Source organism: Leopardus geoffroyi, chromosome C1 (assembly GCF_018350155.1).
Source record: "Leopardus geoffroyi isolate Oge1 chromosome C1, O.geoffroyi_Oge1_pat1.0, whole genome shotgun sequence".
Classification (NCBI taxonomy): domain Eukaryota; kingdom Metazoa; phylum Chordata; class Mammalia; order Carnivora; family Felidae; genus Leopardus; species Leopardus geoffroyi.
This window is the reverse complement of record NC_059328.1, coordinates 19,976,720-20,002,283: the sequence shown is the minus strand read 5'-3', so window position 1 is coordinate 20,002,283 and position 25,564 is coordinate 19,976,720. Positions and strand designations below refer to the sequence as shown.

General features: G+C 39.9%; 1 long non-coding RNA gene across 2 annotated transcripts; it reads right to left on the bottom strand.

The window, feature by feature from the left end:
- Positions 1-25,564, bottom strand: LOC123597419. 2 transcript variants are annotated; one of them, XR_006712116.1, is made up of 3 exons: positions 24,338-25,564; positions 19,193-19,273; positions 1-22 (listed from the first exon to the last, which is right to left on the bottom strand). It is a non-coding gene; the product is annotated as an uncharacterized LOC123597419 (long non-coding RNA). The 2 variants fall into 2 exon arrangements; XR_006712117.1 differs by lacking the exon at positions 24,338-25,564 and adding an exon at positions 23,549-23,867.

Genomic DNA, 25,564 nt, shown 5'->3' with positions numbered 1-25,564 from the left:
CGCTCACGCTCTGTCTCTCTCTCTCTCAAAAATAAGTAAAAAATGCTTAAAAAATAAACTATTTAGGGGCGCCTGGGTGGCGCAGTCGGTTAAGCGTCCGACTTCAGCCAGGTCACGATCTCGCGGTCCGTGAGTTCGAGCCCCGCGTCGGGCTCTGGGCTGATGGCTCAGAGCCTGGAGCCTGTTTCCGATTCTGTGTCTCCCTCTCTCTCTGCGCCTCCCCCGTTCATGCTCTGTCTCTCTCTGTCCCAAAGATAAATAAACTTAAAAAAAAAAAAAATTCTAAAAATAAATAAATAAATAAATAAACTATTTTAAAAAAAGTGAAAAAATAAAAAAACATTTTAAGGTGAAAAAATAACCTACAACATGGGAAAAATATTTACAAATCTGATAAGGGAGGGATACAGAATATATATTAAAAAGTTACAACTCAACAACAACAAAAAAACAAATAACCCAATTTTTTTCAAAGGGACACAGGATTTTTTTTTTTTTACTGTTTATTTATTTTTGAGAGACAGAGAGACAGAGCATGAGTGGGAGAGGGGCAGACAGAAAGGAAGACACAGATTCCAAAGCAGGCTTCAGGCTCTGAGCTGTCAGCACAGAGCTGGATGCGGGGCTCAAACTCACAAACCATGAGATCACGACCTGGGCTGAAGTTGGAGGCCTAACGGACTGGGCCACCGAGGCGCCCCTGGATACAGGATTTAAGTAGATTTTTTTCCAAATAAGATATGTAAATGACCACTAAACATATGAATAGATGCTCAACATCACTAACCATTAGAAAAATACAAATCAAAACCATAATGAGATATCAAATCACACCCATTAGGAATGGCTATAATCAAAAAAGCAGACAAGTGTTGGTGAAGATGCAGAGAAATTGGAACCCTTATATATTGCTGGTAGGTATGTAAAATGATACAGCATTTTAGAAAACAGTTTGGCAATTGCTCAAAAGTTAAACAGAGTTATCTTATAACCTAGCAATTCCACTTTTAGGTATATATGCAAGAGAAATAAAACTGTATGTCTGGGGCAGCTGGGTGGCTCAGCTGGTTAAGGATCCAACTCTTCAGTTTTGGCTCAGGTCATGATCTCACGGTTCATGAGTTCAGGCCCCACTTTGTGCTCTGCGCTGACAGCATGTAGCTTGCTTGGGATTCTTTCTCTCCCTCTCTCTCTGCCCTTTTCCCCACTCTCCCTCTCAAAATAAATAAATAAACTTATATAAATATATAAAATATATATAATATTTATATATATTTATGTATATAATATTTATATATCCAAACAAAAATCTGTATGCAAAAAAAAGTGTACATGGATGTTCACAGAAGTATTATTCATAATAGCCAAAAAATGGAAACAATCCAAATGTTCATCAACTGATGAATGGATAAATGAAAGTGGTATATTCAGACAGCAGAATTATTATTAAGCAATAAAAAGGAATCAAGTATTGACACATGCTACAACATGAATGAACTTGAAAACCCTATGCTAAATGAAAGAATCCAGTCACAAAAGGCCACATATTGTATGATTCCATTATACAAAAAGTCCATAGAGCAAATCCATAGAGACAAAAAGATTAGTGATTGTGTAGGGTTCTATAGGGTGGGAGTGATTAAGGAACAGGGGGTTTCTTTTGGGGATGATGAAAATATTCTAAAATCAATTGTGGTGATGGTTACACAACTCCAAATATGTTTAAATCATTGAATTGTATACTTTAAATGAGTGAATTTCATGGTATGTGAATTGTATCAAAATGAAGATATTTGTGTGTGTCTGTGTGTGTGTGTGCGCGTGCACACACGCGCGTGTTTAATTGCATAACAATGGCTTGAGGAACAAAGGCATAAATCTCCAGAGACACTCAACATCACCACTTGGGATTCAATTCTAAGTGTATCTGACTCCAAAGCCTGTGTGTTCTTAACCATTCTTCTGAACTACCTCCTAACGATCATTTCCTTAAGTTAGATTTCCTAACGATCATTTCCTTAAGTAGAATTAATTACTGAGACAAAGGATTTGAACAATTTGCTGCAAGGGTTGAAGGAGTCCCTGTAACCATCTGGGCTTGCCAGGTACATGGCCCCCTTCTAGACAAAGTGATCCAAACTGCTCTTTCCTCTTCAAGGGCTACAACTCATACAACCTGTTTTGAATGAAACAGACCTTGCCATCACAGCTGATTAAGACACAAACCAAAGGCAGCTACACACACCCTAGCCAACTGCCACTCAGGCAGTAGTGACAGCTCAGTGTTCAAAGGCAGCACTCAATAGTGAATAATGGCAAGTCAACCCAATCAAATTCTCTTTTTAGGGACATATAAATGCCAGGTGAACAAAGGGAAGGCAAGTAACCGAAGCCTGAACTGTTGAGCTCTTAGCAGCTGTGTGGTAAGTACAGAACATGAATTATTTGTAGAGAAGCTTTCAACTGTCATCTGAAGAGTGAACCCAAACACCTCTTGAAAACAAGCTCACCCAACAAGGAACAGCACACTGAAGTCATTTACTACTACTGACACTAATAAATTAATAGTGATACAAATGATACTACTACTAGTATCATCCATATGATACTAACCTAATCACATGAAGCATTCTCTAAGGAGGTTTCAAAGAGAAACCACGTCATTTCATCAGGTCAAATCATTGTACCAATAAAAGTTTCAAACCAATTGTATTTTGCTCAAGGGGAGCAGAAATGAACAGAAGTTAGAACATCTAATCCAACAAGGCCTCTAAACCTTCTAAATCTTCATCTCTCCCTCAACCTTAACACCCCTTTCCTACCCTGCACTCAGCTCGTGAATTTGCTTTCTATGTCACTAGGAAAATAAAGGCGATGAGATAGGAACTTTCTTGTTCTCTCACCCCCAAATCGACCATCCTATCTCCACCAGCTCTCCTATTCTCTGTCTTCTTTCCTGTGACAAAGGGAAAGTGTCCCCGTTCCTATTAAAGGCTAGTCAACTCCTTTGGGCCCCTTATCCCATCCCCTTTAGCCTAGTCTTGGACTTTGCTCCTGAAGTTCTCCCTAATCTCTCTCACATCGCTGATTCCTCCCTTTCTATTGAAAACATGTAAACATGCTCTAGTATCCCCTTACCCATACTTAATTTTTTTTTCTGGGAATTATTAGAAAAAAAACTTTTGTTGGAGCAAGGAAGGCTTTGAAAGTATGATACAAAACTCAGATAAATTCAACTATGTAAAAATGAAAGATTTCTGGAGAGAAAAACAACGTAAATAAGGTGAAAAGACATATCAGCAACTCCTATCACAGAGGGTTAAAGTGCCTGATGTACTAAGAGCTTCTACAGATGAATAAGAAAAAAACCAACAACTCACCAGAACAATGAGCAAGAGGATGGCAGAGACAATTCAAAGAAATACAACTAGCTTTTAAACTTTTGAAAATATATTCAACCTCACTCAAAATAAAAGAATGCAAATTAAAGGTACAACAAGAAACCATTTTCACTTACTAGATTGGCACAGATAAAAAAAATTTGATAACACACCGAATGGGGAAACACCTTCTCATCATTGCTGGTAGGAAATATACTGGTACAAATTATATAGAAACGTTTTGCACCATATCTGTCAAACTCACAAATGCACTCACTCTTTGACTCAGCAATTCTAAGTAATTTTATACTACAGATATATATTTCCACACATATGAAAAGGCCCATGTATAAAATCATTCATTGCAGTTTTGTTTGTAATAAAAGATTGGAAACCACCTAAATATTCATTAGTAGGATCACTAGGGAATTGAATAAATAAATTATTGTGTGATAACATAATGCAACCATAAATAAAGAAAGTGGGAGACCTTTTTGTATATCTATACAGAACAATCTTCAAGATAAGTAGATAAGTAGAAAAGCAAGGAACAGAAACAGTACGTATAGTGAGTTATACCATCTGTATATTTGTTTAAAAGGAGGAAAGGTAGAAAAAAATATATGTAAATATTTGCTTGTATATACAGAGAATATTTCCAGAAGGATTTGTAAGAGACTGGAAACATTGAAATGAGGGAGGAAAACAGAGTGACTGGGGGAAAGGTATGGGAATGAGATTTGCACTGTAAACAAATCATTTTGTACCATGTAATGTAATCTATTAAAAAGATTTTTTTTAAATAGGCTCCACACCCAGTTGGGGCTTGAACTCACAACCCTGAGATCAAGAGTCACATGCTCTGCCAACTGAGCCAGCAAGGTACCCCCAAAATTTTGTTTTTATATAAAAAAAATTTTTTTCTAAGTTTTCCCTGTCCTATCACCCTATTTCTTTACAAAACTACTCAAAGCATTTGTCTCTATTTGCTGTTTCTACTTTCTCATCTCCATTCTCTTTTTAATCCATTCGAACATAGTTTTTGTCCCTGCCATTCTACTGAAACTACCTTGTCCAGGTCATTATAACCTCTACCTTGCCAGACAAATCCAATGGGCATATCTCTACCCTCATCTTAATCTCTCAACAGTATTCAACACTGTCAACTACTCCCTCCTTGAAGTCATTTCTTTTCTTGGCTTGTAGGATACTTCATTATCCTAGTTTTCTTCTTGCCTCCTTAGTCACACTTCAATCATCTTGTTGGATTCTCCTCTTCCTCTGACTTTTGAAGATTGACTCTGCCTTTGGCTCTTTTCTGCTCTATCCATACTTTGCCCTAGGTGATCCCATTTAGTCACATCGCTTTAAGTACTGCCATGGACCACCTGACTTATAATTCGGTTCCATTTCTCTTCTCTAAGCTCCTGAAGTCATAATTCTATATTTAGTTTTTCAAGGAACCATTAAACTATTTTCTAAAACATGGCATCATTTTACATTCCCACCAGCAATATATAAGGGCTCCAATTTCTCCATATTCTTACCAAGAACTGTTATTATCTTTTATATTATAGCCATCCTAGGAGATGTGAAGTGATATCTCACTGGAGTTTTTATTTGCATCTTCCTAATGAATAATTATGTTGAGCATCATTCATGTTCTCGTTGGCCATTTGTATATCTTTTTTGGAAAAAGACTATTCTAGTCCTTTGCCCATTTTTTTAATTGGGTTGTTTGGTTCTTGGTTAAGTTGTAGGAATTCTTTATGTACTCTAGATATTAATCCCTTATCAGGTATATGATTTGCAAATATCTTGTCCCATTCTATGGGTTGCCTTTTACTCTGCTGATAGTATCTTTTGATACACAAAAGCTTTTAATTTTGATGTTCAACTTATCATTTTTTTTTCTTTTGTTGCCTGTATTTTTGGTGTCATATCCAAGAAATCATTGCCAAATCCAATGACATGGAGACTTTCCTCTGTTTTTTCTTCTAAGAGTTTTATAGTTTTAGTAGTTACATTTATGTCTTTGATCCATTTTTAGATAATTTCTGTATATGGTGTAAGGTAAGAGTCTTTTGCTTGTGGATGTCCAGTTTTCCCACTACCTTTTGTTGAAAAGACTGTCCTTTCCCCATTGAGTGGTCTTGACAACCTTGTTAAAAATCATTTGACCATATATGCAAGAGTTTATTTCTGGATTCTATTTTCTATTCCATTGGTCATGCCTGTTTTTATGCAAAGTAGACTTTTAAAGATACCATTTTTAACTCTTCAGATTGGCAGTATATCAAAACATTGATAACATTCAGTATTGAAAAGGATGTGAAGAGATGAGGATTCTTACACAATGCTGGGGGAAATGAGAATCACTATGACCTTTTTGGAAAGTAATGTAGAGGTGTCAAAATTTAAGATATTCTTTTAATGCAACACATAGGATCTTTTTTATAGAAATAAAAAACTAGTGCATAAGTATATGTGTACAAAGATATTTATTGTGGTATCATTCGTAGGGGGAAGAGGCTGAACTGAAAAAGTCAGGTAGCTATTCTCTTTGCATCTTTCTCTCCTTGCAGTCACATGTTTTCTCACTTCTGTTTTCCTCTGTATTTCTTCCTGGACTTGCAAATGGACCAACTAGATCACTGGGTAGGAGTCTCTCTGATCTTACAAATCTCAGTGTTCACCATCATCTTAGTCTTGAGTTACCATTTTGCTCATTTACAAATCTGCTATTTTTTTATGCCACTTTTTATAGTTTCTACTTGTCTGCCAAGTTTTTCAAGTTTGGTTTTTTTATCTCCTTGAACATAGTTCAGAGAGTTGTTTTATAGTCTGTGTCTAAAGATTGCAACATACAGAATCAATCCCTGTGGGTCTGGTTCTATTATTTGTTATTTCTCCTCCTTATTCATGGTGTCTTGTCTCCTTGTTTGCCTGGTTATCTCTGTGCTGGACACTCTATTTGAAAAAAAAATTTTTTTAAATAATTTGGTGCTGAGGATGATTATATTTTTCTTTAAAGAGGATTTTTATTTACTCTTGCTACTAGCAATTAGGGCCAACTTAATATAAGTTCAGGCCCTGAGATTTTTCGGGGCCACTTAAATGATATGAAGTCAGCCTGCAATATGAGGATTAGTTTCCTTCTGGTGTTCCCTTACACCTACAATGTGGCATTTCATTCTATTTTATTTATTTATTTTTTTAAATGTTCATTTATTTTTGAGAGAGAGAGAGAGAGAGAGAGAGAGAGAGAAACAGAGTGCAAGAGGCAGAGAGGCAGAGAGAGGAGACACAGAATCCAAAGCAGGCTCCAGGCTCTGAGCTGTCAGCACAGAGCCCAATGTGGGGCTTGAACCCAGAACTGTAAGATCATGACCTGAGTCAAAGTAGGACGCTTAACTGACTGAGTCACCCAAGTGCCCCTACAGCGCAGCATTTTAAACTCCTAGCCAAAGCAGAGGGTAAAATGTCAGGACATTTATGGACCCTGGACTCCAACTTTTGTCCCCATCAGCACCCAAGGCTGCCAAAAGTGCAGCTTAGATTGACAGTATGTCTCCTGAACTAGTAAAAGTAGTAAATGCTACCAGACAAAAGCAGCATGAGTGTCAGGCTCATCACTCCAAATTTCTTATCTATCCAAAATGTTGGCCCAGTAATTCCTCACTATCTTGTTAGTTAGTTATTAGATGCTTCTGGAGGATGCTTTTTATGTTGTGTCCAGCTGGGTTAGCTGTCTTCAGTAAGAGGGTTGACCTGAATTACATAGTCTATCATCAGTAACAATGGAAGCCCATTCCGTTTACTTTATTTCTGCAAGAGAAAATCTCATTAGCTCCAGTCAAGGGCCTATTCCTACTCTTGTGGCCAGGGTTCTAAGGTCATTTAGTATACAGAACATTCAATTGCTTTGAGAAGGGCAGGTTCCTAACAAGGGGATATGGGCATGGAATAAATGATTGGCATCTTTAATATACCAAATTACTTGCTGTTCTTTAAATATACCCTCCTATATCATATTCCTGTGCTTTTTCATGTGTTGTCTCCGCAGCCAGGATTTGCTCCCCTCTGTTCACCAGGCAAACTCTTTTTTTATTTTCAAGACTTAACTCAAAGAAGACTACCTTATCTCAAAAACAAGCAAAGAAAAACAAACAAAAAGACACTTCTTCTTCTATATGCTCTTTGTAATGTGCATAAATCTTTTCATAGAAATGATTCTATCCTAAAGGATATCATTCCTATTATTCTATCCTAAAGGATAGGAATTATTTTTTTTTTCACTGATGAGAACTGACATTGTGCCAGGCACATTCAACAAATATTTGTTGAGTAAATGAATGAATGGGAGTAAAGAACAAATGATTCTATAAAATTCCAACTCCAAAAAATAACTTATTTCCATGGTTTGTTATTCACTAGACCTTAATTCTTAGAAAAACCTTTTTCCCTCTCCTGCTAAAAATAAATAATACAGATATGTTTTGAGAAAGAGTAAATAATGATATCATTTTAGAAGCAATTGCCTAATTTCTTTTGCTTTACTAGATTTGGTACTCTCAGATTCTGACTCATTTGTTTTCATGGTTGGAAGACAAGGCTTCAAACTCATTAGTTGGCTTTATGGCCATTTCACATTTTGCCTACCTCCCTCTCCATTCCCACAAACAACACCCCCCCCCTTCCATTTTTATCTTTTCTTCCTTCTAAATTTTCATTCTTTTTTCATAGAAAGGACATTCACTGATCACACAACCGGTCAAACGCAGCAAAAGAAACACACAACTTTATATCCACAGTTCTGTAACTTTTCTGAAAATCAGAGGCCTAAAGCATACATCAAGTTTAATAAGGAGTCATAGCAATTTCTAACAAATTTGGACCATTCATAAGGGACCCCTATCAACCAGTTCTAACAGTTGCACTGCAAGGGAGAAGGAGCAAAATCTTTGTGAATACCAATGAGATACCTTACCTTCTGAAGATCTTTTTGAGAAAGATTAGGAGGGCAGACAGGCCACACATTAGTAATCACCTTCACCAGCACAAGGGAAACAGAAAGTATCTGTTTAACCATATTCCCAAAAAAGGAGAGACTAGAAGAAATCAGACAGAAACACCATAGTAGCTTTAGAAGCTACAAGCAATAGAAGCAACAAAAAGAGAGTTGAGGTGTGACCAGTTATACAAAACTGGAAGCATACAAGAAAAAAATACCATTAAGTAGTTGTTTCAACTTGAATGTGAAGATATCCACTGTCTTTTTTTCATGTTTATGTTTATTTACTTATTTTTGAGAGAGAGAGAGAAAGTGGGGGAACGGCAGAGAGTGAGGGAGAGAGAGAGACTCTCAAGCAGGCTCTGCACTATCAGCTCAGAGCCTGATGTAGGGCTCAAGCCCACGAACTGTGAGATCATGACCTGAGCTGAAGTTGGACTCTTTAGAAAAGAATCAGTAGCCCAAAACTACAGAAGCAAAATAAATATAATAGAGTTTTACCCAAAGAATGACTTACAAAGTGGATTTCCTAGGTTTTTTTTCGTAAAATATGCTCATTCATTAACAATAAGAAACTTCTGCTATTCCATAGGTACTGATAATTTGAGCCATTTCTTTGATCTGTTGAAAGGCTGCCTTTTCAGTTGTAGCCTCAAGTTCCCAGAATCATTGGTGACAACCTAAGTGGATTTAATATCATTTCCCAAGGCTTACTTGGGAATTATCAGCCTGTGATGTTCAAGAATCTCAGGTGCCCCCACCCAATATTTGCATTTTTGTATGCAGAAGAAAAAAATTATTTAAGTTGAGGGGAGGGCAAAAGAAAAGAATGAGTAAACTAATACTTTTTTTAAAGAGGTAACTATTGATGGCATCAGGATGTGAAACCCCAACTATTGGCACCAACCCCACTGCCTCTGGGTTCTAGCATTTTTTATTTTTTATTTTTGAGAGAGAGAGACAGGGGATGTACAGAGAGAGAGAGGGAGACACAGAATCTGAACAAGGCTCCAGGCTCCAAGCTGTCAGCACAGAGCCTGACGTGGGGTTCGAACTCACAAATTGGATATCATCACCTTAGCAGAAGTCTGTTGCTTAACTGACTGAGCCACCCAGGCGCCCCACCAATACTTTAAAAAAACATTTTTTTAATGTTTTTATTTATTTTTGAGACAGAGAGAGACAGAGCATGAGCAGGGGAGGGGCAGAGAGAGAGTGAGACACAGAATCCAAAGCAGGCTCCAGGCTCTGAGCTGTCAGCACAGAGCCCAATGCGGAGCTCGAACTCACGAGCCATGAGATCATGACCTGAGCCAAAGTGGGTCACCCAACCGACTGAGCCACCTAGGAGCTCCCCTAAAATATTTTTTAGATAATACAAATACTATAAGCAGTAATTAGACAAAACAAATTCAGAACCCCAGTTAAACTCTTTGCTCTCAATGTTGAAAATTAAGTGAAAGCAATTTTTATAATTCAGAAAAATAAATACTGTGGAAATGTGGAAAATATGGACTGGCTCAATTCTGTAATGATACATGATGAAATGCCATCTGTACAAGTAACAAATAACAGAACAAATCAATGGAAGTGAAGAATAATCTTCAAATGTAATTTAGACATTTTAGTTGCAAAGATGTTGATCTGCATTCATATGTGTTGCTAATTTAAAGAAAGAACTAAGTAAATGTCTTTCTGGATCCTAATGATAAAAATATAATAATTATTTCAATTTAATTTTCCACTCATTCATTCAAATATTTTTGGAGCACCTGCTATGATGTGGAAGACACTGGGGTTACTATGGGGTGGGGGTGGGGGGTTGAAAATAAAAGGTGAAAATGAGCTCCTAACTTCAGGGTGTATATATATATATATTTTTTTTTCTTAATTAACATAATTCACATACCATAACATTTATCATTTAAATTTAAAGGGTACAGGGTTGCCTGGCTAGCTCAGTCAGTGGAGCATACAACTCTTGATCTTGGGCTTGTAAGCTCGAGCCCCATGTTGGGTGTAGAGATCACTTAAAAATATAAAATCTTGAAAAAATAAAAGTGTACAATTCATCAATGGTTTTAAGTACATTCACAAAGTTGTGCAAGCATCACCACTATGTAATTCCAGAACATTTTCATCACCCCCCAAAGAAAACCTTGTATCTACTAGCAACCACGTCCCATTTCCACCTCCTCCTAGAGCCTGTGGTGGCCACTAATCTACTCTGTCTCTATGAATTTTCCTATTCTGTACATTTCATATAAGTGGAATCATACAATATGTAGCCTTTTTAGACTGGCTTCTTACATTTAACATAACATTTTCGAGTTTCATCCGTGTTCTAACAAGTTTCAGTACTTCATTCTTTTTTATTTCTAAGCAACATTCCATTGTATGATTATACCACATTTTGTTTATCCATTCATCAGCTGACAGACACCTGGATGGTTTCCACTTTCAAGCTATTATAAATATTGCTGCTATGGACATTTGTGTACAAGTTTTTGTTTGAACAAAGTTAACTAATACAGAATGATTAATCAATGTACTAATTATGTTTGGATTAATGCATCAATGTATTGATACAGAAGTAATGGATAGTGGTAAGCATCATGCAGTGGATTTTTATTGGTTTTGGCTTCCCAACTTCGATTCCTCCTTCCTATTAGTACAGTGTCCATATTCGCTTATGTGTAATAACATAAGGAAGCTTCTAAAGAAGCTGACTTCACACTCAAATCCAGGGTAGCCCTTATTGGCTTAAGTCCAGCACATCCTATCTCCATGGACATTGATTAGTTCAGTGACAGGCAAGTGACAGTAATTCAAACCGATGAGATATGAAAAGATCTTTGCTGGGGCTTCTGAGAAAGATGCTTCCTTGCTATTCTGAAGTAGCTGCCTTGAGAGATGTTCTTTTACTACTAGAGATGAGGGAAGCACATACAGCTCTCTTAGAAACTGCTACAGTCATATTGAGACTGAGCATATTGACCCATACCGAGCAAAATTTAGAAAATCAAAGATTTTGTAAAAGAAATCAGGTCTTTGGTAATATCACTGAGCCTCAATACCGAGGACCAAGTTTCAGGTGACGATTAACAAATTCTCTTAATTTATTTTAATGTTTATTTATTTATTTTGAGAGAGAGAGAGAAAGCATGATGAGTGGGGGAGGGTCAGAGAGAGACAGAGAGAGAGAGAGAGAGAGAAGGAGAGAGAAAATCCCAAGCAGTCTCCATGCTGTGCTGTTAGCATAGAGCCTGACGTGGGGTGCCATCTCACAAACCTGTGAGATTGTGACATGAACCGAAACTAAGCCGAGCTTAACCAACTGAGCTACCTAGGTGCCCCTCCCTTAATTGTTTAAGCCAGTTTGAGTTGAGTTTGTCTGTTGCTTACAATCAAAAGATTATATCATAATATTAACGGAAACTAAATTTTTATAGCACTTTATAGTGTAAGTCTAAGCTATGTGAATTCAGTGGTAGACACATTGGATACTGCCTGAGGGAGTCATGAAAGTCTTCCTGCAGAAAGTGACATTTGAGTTACAACTTGCAATTTAGAAAGTATTTACTAAGTACAATGGACTAAACAAAATTAGGCAGATTTCTTTTATTGCAGATCTTCTCAGAGACTTTAATATTCATTCATAATATATGCATAATATAAATTATACATATATTCAAGAGAGGGAAATAATATACCATGTTTACTAAATTTATTTCACTCTGAACACCTAGTAATATCTCAAAGAATCCAGCTGGCTTGGTAAACACTGGTATGTATAATGTGTCAGTGGATGGCTAGAAGAGAAGAAAAGATCATCTTGGCCATCTTATTAGAAAATTTTCATGAAGACGAAGGCATTTGAAACAAATTTTAAGAGATTGGTGAATCGTGAACAAGTAGAATGGATCTAGGTAGTTTCTTGACCAAGACAAGTTCATCAATTAAACCCTTTAGTCAAGAAGAAATCTGAAAGGGTAGTCATCAGCAGTGTCATTCTTTAAAGTTTATCAGGAAGGCTTTTTTTTTTTTTTTTTTTTTCTGGAGTCCTGGAGCAAATTCAACAAATAAAAAGATAATAGCTATTAGTAAAATAAGCTAAAGTGAAAACATTTTAAATGTATTGCCCACTGTATTTGTAGGAAATACCTGTAGAAGAGAGGCATGAGTAATGAGCGACTGATTTCTCTGTATTTGATAAGACATCTAGTAATCTGCTTGTCACATTTCAGTTTCACTTTATAATTGTGAATGAACCCTGAGATACATACTACATCTTTTCAGCTCTGGCTGTCTAACAGGAACAACTGATAGTTGGAGAAAACTCTGCAAGTTCGTAGGTTATAAACTTAGGGAATTAAGGGTTGTTACCTTATTAAGACAGAATCATTAAGTCTCTAAAAGCCCATTTACAATTATTCATGGTTAACACCATTTACCTCAAATGAATAGTCCTTTCTTTTCTTCATTTTTCCAAATCAGGTCTATGAATAACGGGGTGATTAAAGCTTGAAAAGGAAAAGAGACCAGAGATACTCACATGCATATCCATTTTTTATTTTCCGAAGAAAATTGTATAACTTTGCCATAAATTGCTTTCAAGAAAGGCTTAGTTTACACATAAAAAGATGGTGGGGACGTGAAGATGGGGGTGGGTTGGGGGATGGCAGTGGGAGATTAACTAATAAAAGAAACCCAAAGACTATTTCTCTGAAAAGCTACATGGCAGAAGGAAGAAAATACAAACATTGGCCTTAGGACAAAGTCTCCATTGACTTCTTACATCCATCAGTCAGCGCTTACCCAAACTCCCCACTGAAGTAGCATTTTGCATACCACACACCTACCAATAGAAGGTCAATTTATCCTGAAGCAGGTAAAGCACATAAAACCAAATTCCTGGGCTGCAAAGATGCAAATGCTGACAAAATAAGGTGTTTACAGGGAACTTCTTATCAACAGCTAAGTCTTTAAAGGAGAAAAAAAATCTGAGATACTCCTCAAGGTACCAGATCCATACACCAAACATTTTCTTCCAGGTTTTGTTAACTAGGGGCTGAATCGTTAACAGAACTATCTTAAAAATACATAAATTATGAGAAATTATTATTGCCATTCCTCTTCCCTTTAAGAATTGCTACATTAGGGAGCCTGGCTGCTCAGTTGGTAGAGCATGTGACTCTTGATCTCAGGGTAATGAGTTTGAACCCCACGTTGGTCTTAGAGATTACTTAAGGAAATTAAAAAAAAAAATCTACATTATTATTAGGACCCAAAGACTTGTTCACTACCCTCGTCTTTCACTTCCTTCTTGCTAATTCTTTTTCTTGATACTTTACTCTGTTCCTGTGAACCTGATTACCAAAGGTCTTTTCGAATAAACAATTCATATTTTAGGAATATAGATAATGGTATTTTTTCAGCAAGTCGAATACAATTCAAGACTCTACTTTTTGGGGCTTAACAAAAGATCGCTCATTCATTAACTAATAATATTCTAATTATTGTCAATTGTTTCCATTGGACTATGGAATTTTTTATGGTAGAGACAGATATTATCAACCACTATTTTTTCTTAAATTATTTTCGAAATACTGTGTAAGTATAAAATAATGCACTGAAGATACACAAATATACAAGGGTATCTTTCATTATCTTAAAATAAAATGATCTCAGCCACTCCCCCATTGTATCACCCCAGGAAGTAAAAATCATGGAATACAACTATTTCTTCACCTTTCACCATGGCAAAAATGACAGACAGAATGCATAAGCTAAGTCTGCTCTGGAATGGTAAAAAGGCAAAACTGAGGAAATAAGGAAGATCCAGGTGATTGAGAATTGAGAACTAAGTAAAAGATAAGGATAGGAAAGAGAGAGAGACTGACAGATAGACCCAAGTCCATATAATTACACTGTAGGAAATATAAGATCCAGATAAGAACATGGGTGCTGAGATAGAAAGAACAGGGTCCTGGGAGTCAGGTTATTGCATTCTTGCCCCACCTCTCAGATACCAGCGTTATGATGCTAGCTTCTGTTTCCTCATCTGGGGTATAAGGAAATTGAACAAACTGCCTCTGATATTCCATCTTTAACTTTCTAAGAATCAATGGAAGGCTCCCAAGTGGTGGAAGGTAATATAAGCCAAGATGGAAATTTGGAGGAATCTGAAGCCTAGCAAGACTCTCACAGAGGGAGTGAAGACAGGAACAGCCAAAGTAGGAAAAGAAACTGAGAGAAGTTGAAGAGTCAAGAACAGATCCCACATGAACGGTCTCCATTTTTCTACCAACACTCTAAGAGAAGAGAAAATAACCCAATTTAATAACCTAAAATAAATCTTATAATGTACTTACTGCTATTAGGTTGAGCCATATACAAAACTGTTGATATTCAGTTGTGACAAAACTAGCAATTTCATATGGTTCAAGTTAATTATTTTCCATTATCCCATTTGGAGACAAGGAGTCCTCATACCGATGATAATTAGCTGATTTACATAGAAAACAACATATTTGAGCCCTTAATTTCTTTATAAAGCTGATATTAGTCAGTAACTAGTAGAACTATTAAATGACCCACACCAACTACTGTGGTTAGATCACTCTCCTTAAGACTATAATTCTGAGATGCTATATCCTCTCTTTCTCCCAGCATATTATGCCTTAATTTTCCATCAAGAAAACGGAATCATAGAATCACAGAAATGAAAACATACAATTTTATTTTAGTTTTTATTTTTTTATTTAAAAAATGTAATGTTTGTATTCATTTTTGAGAGAGAGACAGAGTGCCATCGGGAGGGGCAGAGAGAGGAGACACAGAATCTGAAGCAGGCTCCAGGTTCTGAGCTGTCAGCACAGAGCCCAACGTGGGGCTTGAACCCACAACCTGTGAGATCATGACCTGAGCCTAAGTTGGATGCTTAACCGACTGAGCCACCCAGGCGCCCCCATACAATTTTATTTTTTTAACATTTTATTTATTTGTTTGTTTGTTTATTTGTTTATTATTTTTTATTTTTTTATTTTTTTTAAATTTTCTTTTTTCAACGTTTATTTATTTTTGGGACAGAGAGAGACAGAGCATGAACGGGGGAGGGGCAGAGAGAGAGGGAGACACAGAATCGGAAACAGGCTCCAGGCTCTGAGCCATCAGCCCAGAGCCTGACGCGGGGCTCGAACTCACGGACCGCGAGATCGTGACCTGGCTGAAGTCGGACGCTTAATCGACTGCGCCACCCAGGCGCCCCTATTATTTTTTATTTTTAAGTAACCTCTACACCCAGTGTGGGACTCAAACCCACAACTCCAAGATCAAGAGTTACATGCTCCACTGACTAAGCCAGCCAGGCGTCCCAGAAAATATACAATTTTCTTGAGAGTACATAAAAAGACCTTGAGATGGCGTGACCTATGGAAAAAAGTTTAAACAATAAAATAAACCATTACTCTATGGGAGAAGGGTTACAAGTAATACCATATAAAAGAACCCAATTATGTACAGAAAAGGTTGGCAGTAAAGAAAGATGCTGAACCTACAAGAGAAAGGGGTATCCCAACCATAAGCTCAAAAACTTCAAATTGATCCTTGCCTAATCATGAAGGAACTGAAAGAAGCATTTAGTTATGTTACTGTGGTTCTCTAGTAGAAGGAACTAGCTCTAAGGAACCAAGAAACTAAAAAGAGAAGTAAAAAGGGGTGGCTCAATTTTTGCCATCCAAACACAAACACCAAAGGATCAGTTAGTGTTGTAAAAAGAGGACTGACATCTGGAGATCTGAGTTTGGGCCCTAACTCTTGTCACTAACTTGTTGCGATCTTGAGCGAGTCTTCACCTTCCAAAATATGAATTTTCACCTCCTCAAAGTGAGGGGGTGTAACAAATGATCTAAAACAATATAATTTCAAACTGACAGAACATTTCAAGAATAGTAGAAGGAATCTTAACTACAGAGAACACACAGTAGGGAGGTGGGTGTGGGGGGATGGGTGAAGTAGGTGCTGGGGATTAAGGATGCACTTGTTATGATGAACACTGGGTGTTGTATGAAAGTGTTGAATCGCTATATTGTGCACCTGAAACTAATATTACACTGTATGTTAACTAACTGGAATTTAAATAAAAACTTAACAACAACAACAAAAGAATAGTATGGGGCACCTGGGTGGCTCAGTCAGTTGAGCGGCCGACTTCGGCTCAGGTCATGATCTCACGGCTTGTGAGTTTGAGCCCAGTGGCGGGCTCTGGGCTGGAAGCTCGCTCGGAGCCTGGAGCCTGCTTCCAATTCTGTGTCCCTCTCTTGCTCTGCTCCTCCTCCGCTCTGCTCCTCCTATGCTCATGCTCTGTCTCTCTAAGAATAAATAAAACATAAAAAAAAAAAAAAAAAAAGAATAGTAGAAGGAACTCCTCTTAAGTTTTTTATCCAAATCAAATTTTATTACCTCTGCTCCATATGCCTTATTATTCTACCTTTATATATATAGACTTATAAATATATGCATTTTTCTGAACCATTTGAGACTTAGATATCATACTCTTTTACTCCTAAATTTTTACTCCGTGTGTTATTTACTAAGAACAAGGTCATTCTCTATGCAGCCACAGTATAGATATAAAAATTGGGACATTTAACATTGATACAATACTATTATCTAATTCACGATCCATGTTAAATGTTGCCATTTGTACTAAAATCATTTTTTTTTATTTTTATTTTTTCAACGTTTATTTATTTTTGGGACAGAGAGAGACAGAGCATGAACGGGGGAGGGGCAGAGAGAGAGGGAGACACAGAATCGGAAACAGGCTCCAGGCTCTGAGCCATCAGCCCAGAGCCCGACGCGGGGCTCGAACTCACGGACCGCGAGATCGTGACCTGGCTGAAGTCGGACGCTTAACCGACTGCGCCACCCAGGCGCCCCTGTACTAAAATCATTTTTTAGGGCTTTTTTTTTTTTTTTCCCCTAGTCCAGGATCAAATATAAGGTCACACACTACATTCAGTTTTCATGTCTCTTTTGCCTCTTTTAATCTGGACCAGTCCCTCAGCCTTTCTCAGCCTTTCTGTTGTTTCCTGACCTTGACGTTTTTGAAGGGTACAGGCCAGTTATTTTGTAAAATGGCTCTCAATTTGGGTTTGTTTGACATTTCCTCATGATTAGATTCAGTTTGTACATTTTTGGCAGGATTACCAGTGAAGCAATGTTGTGTCCTCAGTACTTCTTATTAAGAGATGACGTAGGCTTGATGACTTGGTGAAGGTCGTATTAAAGAGGATCCTCCACTATTTCCCCTTTATAATTATTAAAATAGTTTATGGAGAGATACTTCACCATGCAAATACCCTGCTCCTCAACAAACTTCCACCCATTTTGCCAGTTTCAGCATCCATGAGTGAGTTTCTCACTCCACCATTTCATCTATATTTACTAGTTGTCATCCTCTGATAGGAAATGCTTTCACTTTTCCTACATTTATATAATGATTTATTTACTTCTTTATATCAGTGTGGACTCATAGGCTCTTATCTCATTCAATGGTTTATAACCCGTTACTAATAGTAATTATTTTGATTAAAGCAGGGTTCTTTTTTTTTTTTTTTTTTTTTTAAGTTTATTTATTTTGAGAGAGAGAGGACACAAGTTGAGGAGGGGCAGAGGGAGGGAGAGACAGAATCCCAAGCAGGCTCCATGCTGTCAGCGCAGAGCCCGATGTGGGGCTCAAACTCACAAACTGTGAGATCATGACCTGAGCCAAGCTCAAGAGTCAGACATTTAACTATCTGTGCCACCCAGGTGTCCCAAAGCAAGGGTTCTTAATCATTCTTTGTACCATGGACTCCTTTGTCAATGTGGAGAAGCCTACAGACCTCTCGTCAGAATGATGTTTTTAAACTCATTAAATATTTACAGACGACATTACATAGGTTTCCAAATGCAACATACTGAAATAGTGATCAAAATATTAAAAATTTATGATACAATGTGCTTCATTATTAACACAATAAATAACAAGATCTAGTAGTAAAGACTTCAGGGGTGCCTGGGTGGCTCAGTCGGTTAAGCATCCGACTGACTCAGGTCATGATCTCTCAGTTCGTTAGTTTGAGCCCCGCGTCGGGCTCTGTGCTGACAGTTTGGAGCCTGGAGCCTGTTTCGGATTCTGTGTCTCCCTCTCTCTCTGCTCCTCCCCCGCTCGTACTCTGTCTCTCTCGCTCTCTCAAAAATAAAAATAAGAACATTAAATTTAAAAAAGAGTGCAAACGCTATCAACAGGTCTGCAGCAACTGCAATGTGATAGGAAATTATCTGTGATTTCTATCAGTGACATTCCCAAGTACGGTACTGCTAATACTGCTATGATTTTGTTACTAACACTCATATTAAAAGGAAGTGCTAAATTTCAATATTAGTGAAAACAAAGATGTAATTTTCTCCCCATCCATGCTCGTGAATTTTATCCTGGATGCCAGGTTTAGAACCCCTGATATAGTCTCTTGGTAATCCCAGCCTCCCGAAGGCCCTACCTTAACATCACATTATTATTCAAGCCCAAAGTTTCAGTCCTCCAACATAAAAGTTATCACACAAATATAGAAAAACTAGATATGACTTGAAGACACTGATTTGAATAAAAGAATAAATTGCTTTAAGAGTCCAGGGCCCTGCAGCACTAAGGCAAAAAAAGTGGCCCTCTGAAGAATGGCCTTGAGCTGGTTGTGGGTCCAGCAAGACCCAAGGTAGAGAAACGGAAGCCCAAATAAGAGGAATGACATACCCAGGATCCCACAAAGAATGGAGTCAGTAGCAGCAGCCAGAAGAGTCATCTTCAGAAGGCTTGGTGAATGTAGTGTGGCTTCTAAAATGAAGAAACAGAACCCTTATGAATTCCGGCTTTCATGCAGGACCAACAATAAAGATATGTTTATGCTAAATGACACAGAGGTGGACAATAAAGGGGAAAACAAGGCCTAAATTCCATTAGGAAAGAGCTGATGACTTGTGTCAATTTTTCTATAGGTTTTAGTCTACAATGTGACTTTCCCTTAAGAAATCAGATAGCACCACTGTTGTCCCAGATTAGTGATAATAAACCACAGCAGCTTGACTCTACTGTCTATGGGCCACCGTTGCAGGTTATAAGTAACAATTCAGTCACATATAAGAATTCTGAAAATGATCCCCAGATTTAATAAAAAGTAGTGCATTCTCACATGTAATGTTTTCATTTCACCTAAGAAAGACTATGTTCCTGAGGTTCTCACAATTTAACTTTTGATTTTAAAAGTTAGAAACAAAATGAGATTGGGGTGCCTGGGTGGCTCAGTCAGCTAAGTATCCGACTCGGTTTCAGCTCAGGTCATGATCTCATGGTTAGTGGGATCAAGCCCTGCATTGGGCCCTGCTCTGAGCATGGAGCCTGCTTGGGATTATCTCTCTCTGCTCCTCCCCCCGCCCCTACATGCTCTCCCTCTCTCTTTCAAAATAAATAAACATTGAAAAAATAAAATAAAATTCTTTAAAAAAAATAGGGGTGTCTGGGTGGTTCAGGTGGTTAAGCATCTGATTTTGGCCCAGGTCAGGATCTCACAGTTTGTGATTTTGAGGCCCATGTCGGGCTCTGTGGTGACAGCATGGAGCCTGCTTGGGATTCTCTCTCTCTCTCTCTCTCTCTCAAAAATAAATAAACAAACTAGAAAGAAAGAAAGAAAGAAAGAAAGAAAGAAAGAAAGAAAGAAAGAAAGAAAGAAAATGAGATTGAGCTGAAAACCTAGTCACTTATCTTATAGCACCAACCCCCTGAGAAGCATCAGTTTGCAGACCAGGATGTAACTTCAAGGTTGAAGTTGCAGTGAACTCTGGTTACAGAAGCAAGAGCCCAGCAGAAACAGAGTATGTGAATGGAGCAAATAGTGGAAAAATCATTTTAGAAGGGCAACTTCAAATGCTAAAGTTCAAATGCAATGCTTTCTAAATTGGTCAAAAAGTACTTTAAGATTTAAGTTACATTTAATCTCTTTGACTGTAAATGCTTTTCTTTGGGAGTGGGTGGGTAAGTTTGGAGTCTGTTTAATCACAGGATTCTCCCCCTCCTCCTGCTTTAGGAAGTTTGAATTCCACTGCAACCTAGATGTTACCACTCTACCACTGGTCTTCCTTAAAATTCCTCACCAAATCTATGTATGTAGGCAACGGCTTAAATGCAAGGCTATTTATCCTTCCTGAAATAAAAACTATGTTTGTGAGCATTCATGCAAAGTTAAATAGTACATAATTCCTAATGCTTTCCCATCTTTCTTCAGCATTTAAAATCCAAAGACCCAGACATTCTTACACTTAAATTTCTCTTTCCTGACATTCTTGTTGTCTTTTTTTTCAATATTGGACGGTGCCATTATTCACATTCCCATTAAATCACTGCCCACTCCTGCTCATTTTCTGTTTAGCTCGTTCTTAACTATTCATTGCTCTGTTTCTTGATCTACACGTTCAGAACCTGAGGACTGCACGTGAACAAGGGGAGAGAATTGTGGAAACCACAAATTAATATGTAACTTATGTGTTTTTTTTTTTTAATAATAAGAAATAACAATGAGTTTTTACCGATTTGAGCCTGTAGTAGTTTTATCTCCACTACTAGATTGCATTTTAAGAATAGCCCCGTCTTAGGGCACCAGGTTGGTTGAGCGTCTGACTTGGCTCAGGTCACGATCTCATGGTTCGATGAGTTCAAGCCCCGCATCCAGCTCGCTGCTGTCAGCACGGGGCCCACTTCGGATCCTCTGCCCCCCTCTCTCCATGTCTCTCTCCCGCTTGCACTCTTTCACTCTCTCAAAAATATACAAACATTAAAAAATAAAAAATAAAAGAATAGCCTTATCATGTTCAGCTTTATATCCCACGAAAGACCTAGCACATAGGAAGCATCCATTTGGTGAACAATGTTCAGAAAAGTGTTAGCACGCCACACTCTTAGTCTACTTAACAAAAAACTCTCTTGTAATGAATCTGGACTGGTTCTTAAGACCACCATCATGATTAGAAGACATCAGCCCAATAAACAATTTAGAAATATTTACAATAGAGGAAAATCATGATAAAAGTGTCATTTCACACAAAATGTAACAAAACAGATCCAAATTTACAAGGCTTGGAATGAGACTCTCAAAACATTTGAATCTGAATTAAAAAAAAAATTTTTTTTTAATGTTTATTTTTGAGAGAGAGAGACAAGGTGTGAGCCAAGGGAAGGGGAGAGAGAGAGAGGGAGACACAGAATCCGAGGCAGGCTCCAGGCGCTGAGCTGTCAGCACAGAACCTGACTGGGACTGAACTCATGACCCGCGAGATCATGACCTGAGTCAAATCTGGACGCTTCACGACTGGGCCACCCGGGGTGCCCCTAAATCTGAATTAATCAATCTCTAGATATACATAAAATTATACAAGTCTCCTGTTTCCTTCAGTTCCCAGGTAGAGCTTTAAAGTTTGTGGTACCAAAAGGTTTACAGTAGTGGTGCTTCAAGAATTCTCTAGGACATCTCTTGTCTCCCATGGACTTGAGATAACTTTAGAGCTGAAGCCCAGGAAAGAAGTAACTTTGGGAAGAGGGGGAATTCAGGATAATAATATCCAACCACATTAACAAAAAGGAAAGGTTATCTTTATAAAATAAAGTGGTATTAAAAATTTTTTCTAAGTTAATTTTTTTGAGAGAGGCAGAGAGAGAGGGTCTCTCTCCAAGAATCCCAAATAGGCTCAATGCTGTCAGCACAGAGCCCTACAAGGGGCTAGATCCCAGAACCATGAGACCATGACCTAAGCCAAAATGAAGAGTTGGACGCTTAACCGACTGAGCCCCCCCAGACGCCCCTAAAAAGGTCTTTTTCTTAATCGAGGAGGCCAATTCCATCAAAATGTTTTCAAATCCTGAAAAATAAAAAATCTCAAAGGGGGGAAGGAATAAGAGAATTACAAGATCTAAAAGAAAATATTACACATCATGGTAAAAAACGACCTTACATTGAGCAAATAACCTCCATCACCTCTATAAGCCTGTGTCTTAAGATGCCGACGTGGCCCTTGGCCCTTCTTCTGACTTAGTAAACGCTACCTAGTTGATTTGGGGTAAATTGTTTCTATGGCTTTTGCTACCCGGTCTGTTGTGGCTTGCCCTAGAGGTTTCAGGATCCCAAGAGAAAGACTGGGGGACTGGCTTTCCAAGGTTGCTTAAAATTAGTGGAAACCGAGGGTTTAATCTTTCCAGGGTCGGGGCGCCTGAGTGGTTCAGTCGGTTGGGTGTCTGACTTCGGCTGCGGTCATGATCTCACAGTTCGTGGGTTCAAGCCCCGCCTCGGGCTCTGTGCTGACAGCTCAGAGCCTGGAGCCTGCTTTGGATTCTGTGTCTCATTCTCTTTGCCCCTCCCTCACTTGTGCTCTGTCTCTCAAAAATAAATACATGTAAAAAAAAAAAAAAAAAATCTTTCCAAGGTCAGTTCAGGCTTGATTTGGGGAAAAAACTCAAGGAGTGTTCAGAATCCAGCCAGTCAGACCTCTGGACCTTAACTTCCCCATCTGTAAAATGGAGCAGGCGATCGCCACTCAGAGAGAGGAAGAATCACAGGATCACAACCCATGGCTCCGCCAACGTGAAAGCCGCCATCCAGTTAGGGCAAGAAGTAGGCGGCGCGCACAGAGGAGCGAGAACAGGGCAGTTCGCAGGAAGTGCTTCAGGGCTGGGAGGGGAAATAGAGGGCGGAGGCGGGAATGTGAAAACCGAGCGCTCGCTGCGGAGTTTGTACCGAAGCTCAGGGGAGGCGGGGCAAAGCTGAGGTGAAGGGGTTAGTCAGTGGATAGGCAAGATGGGCCACCTCCCCCGAAAAGAGAGGGTTGGGTGCGGGGGAGGCTCTGAGGTGGCGGCTGAGGAACGTGGGGGGAGGGGTGAAAGCGAACGCTCTCAGGAAAAGGGGCGGGAAGCGCGCGCTAGCGCGCGCATGCGCGCGCCTGGCTCCTTCGGCGCACAGGCCTGGGTTTCTGACCGCGCGCCCCGCGCCGACGGCGCGGACGTTAGAGAAGGAGGAGCCACGCGGCCCCTCCTCGCCGCGCCGGGACCTGAGCGTCCAGCCGCGCGTACCCCGTGGTGGCGGGTCATCACTTTTTTCTCCAGTGGGGGTTTAGGTAGCCGGGAAAGGAAACACGTTTCTCTCCGTTGCTTTTTTTCGTCCCCTCCCCCACGAAAAATGGGACGGGAGGTCCTGGGCGTGTCAGGGAGAGTCCGTTCCGGGTTTTCCCGCCCACTTTAACTCCGTGAGCGCTTCGACTGCGCGGCGCTTCACTCCACCGGGCGCGCCCGAGCCCTCCGCCGGAACTCGTTCCGCCTCCCCCACACGTCTTTCTCCGGCAATGCAAAGTGGGAGCTCGGACCTCTTTCCCTGAGGCCCTCAGGCCGGCTGTCACCCCCTATCTCTTCGGAGTTGCGACTCTGACTGCCCCTGGCAGCTAGAATTCTCTAATAATGTCGCTCTGAGGGACTACTTGATGTCTCCGTGCGCTCGGTGGTGCGGCCGCGCTCTGAGCTCTTCCTGGAAACTCCCGCCTCGGGGAGCCAGGAGAGCCCGGCCGGGGGGGAGGGGAGCGGAGGGGACGCACACGCCCCCCTGTCCCGGGGGAGGGCTCCGCGCCCCCGCCCTCCTCCCCGCGGGGAGGGGAGGGAAGGCGCGAGAGGGGGAGGGGAGGGAGCGGGGCGCGGAAACGGGGGGGGGGCGCGGCTTCCCGCCCCACCCCCCACCTCGAGAACAACGGGTTCCCGCTGCTGCCCCCTGCCGCCCACAGCGCCCCGCACCCCGCGCCCCTCCCCGGCCCCGAGAGGGGCGTCGGGGGCGCCGCCGCCGCCGGGGCCGTGGGAACCGGTGCCGAGACTTACAAGAACTGACCGGTTTCCTGTCAGAAAACTTCCAGTTACTTTAGAGAAGCCGGTTGGGCCAACTTGGTCCCCGCCGGAGTTGGCCACATTTCACTACAGCCTGGTGACCTCCCTTCTACTTTAAAACAACGGGGAATAATCTTGGGGGAGGCAGTGGGTTGATAAAACCAAGAGCAACACCACGTTGCACCGCGGCGACTCAAAGGAAATTAAACAAAATACTGACTGTGGGGAATTTTTAAAGGGCTACCCAACAGAAGGAACTCGGGTTTTTCAAGTTAAAGCTTCTCCCCCCGCCCCCCGCAACTGTATGTACACAAAGATGTAAGTCAGGAGCGTTCACCAGCGCAGTTCATCAGCTCGTGAGCTTACTTGAGTTTGTAGTCCAGAACACCTTCCCGAACTTTTAAAAAGGCGGTTGTTTCGGAATCCAGCAGGAAAAAAACCAATTCGAAAGAGCCTGAAAAAGTTCAATTAGAATAGCAGCCACATTTCAACATTTCCCAGATTTTGCAATATTAAACTGTGAGGGTTTGAGCCAAATTTTAAGGCAGGAATTCTCACTGCCAAATTACAAATTTCTCAAAATGAGGGGTGTTCAACCAAATTGCTGCCAGACCCCATAAACAGGCACTAACAGCACTGCTATAATTACACCTTATTATCTCCCTCTCAGTCTTCCTTGATTCACTGCCGGGTAAAATCCTCATCCCGGGTGTCACTAGCTGGCCTTTTTTCTGGGGCTGAACAATCACACACCTCCCGTTCCTCAGTTCACCCAGTGCCTCTTTAGCTGTATAACTGATCTGCCTCTATTCCATTCTTCACAGTCCATCTCTTCCTAAAATGGAACCCAATCAGATGGGTTCTTTTCACCCCCCCCCCCCCCAGCTTCCCTAGGGACTAAGAAATGAAGACGATGAAAACAAATTTATCGGAATTACTCACAAGAAACATTTCTTCTTTGAAGAAAAGGATTTAGGCCAAGAAACCAAATTTGTTGTTTAACTCAAGCCCCCTACAGGGATTTAGCATAGTGGGTTGAATGCAGTTAAACCAGCTTAATCACTTTCTTTGTTCTGGGCTCTTTGCATTTATTTAATGTTGTATTTTAACACGATTTGACACAACCTATACTAATTTCTTCTGTTAGTGTAGAGTCTGCATTGTAGACCGTACAAGATAAGCAAACAAGTTTCTGCGGAACATTTGGCGTTTTGTAGAATT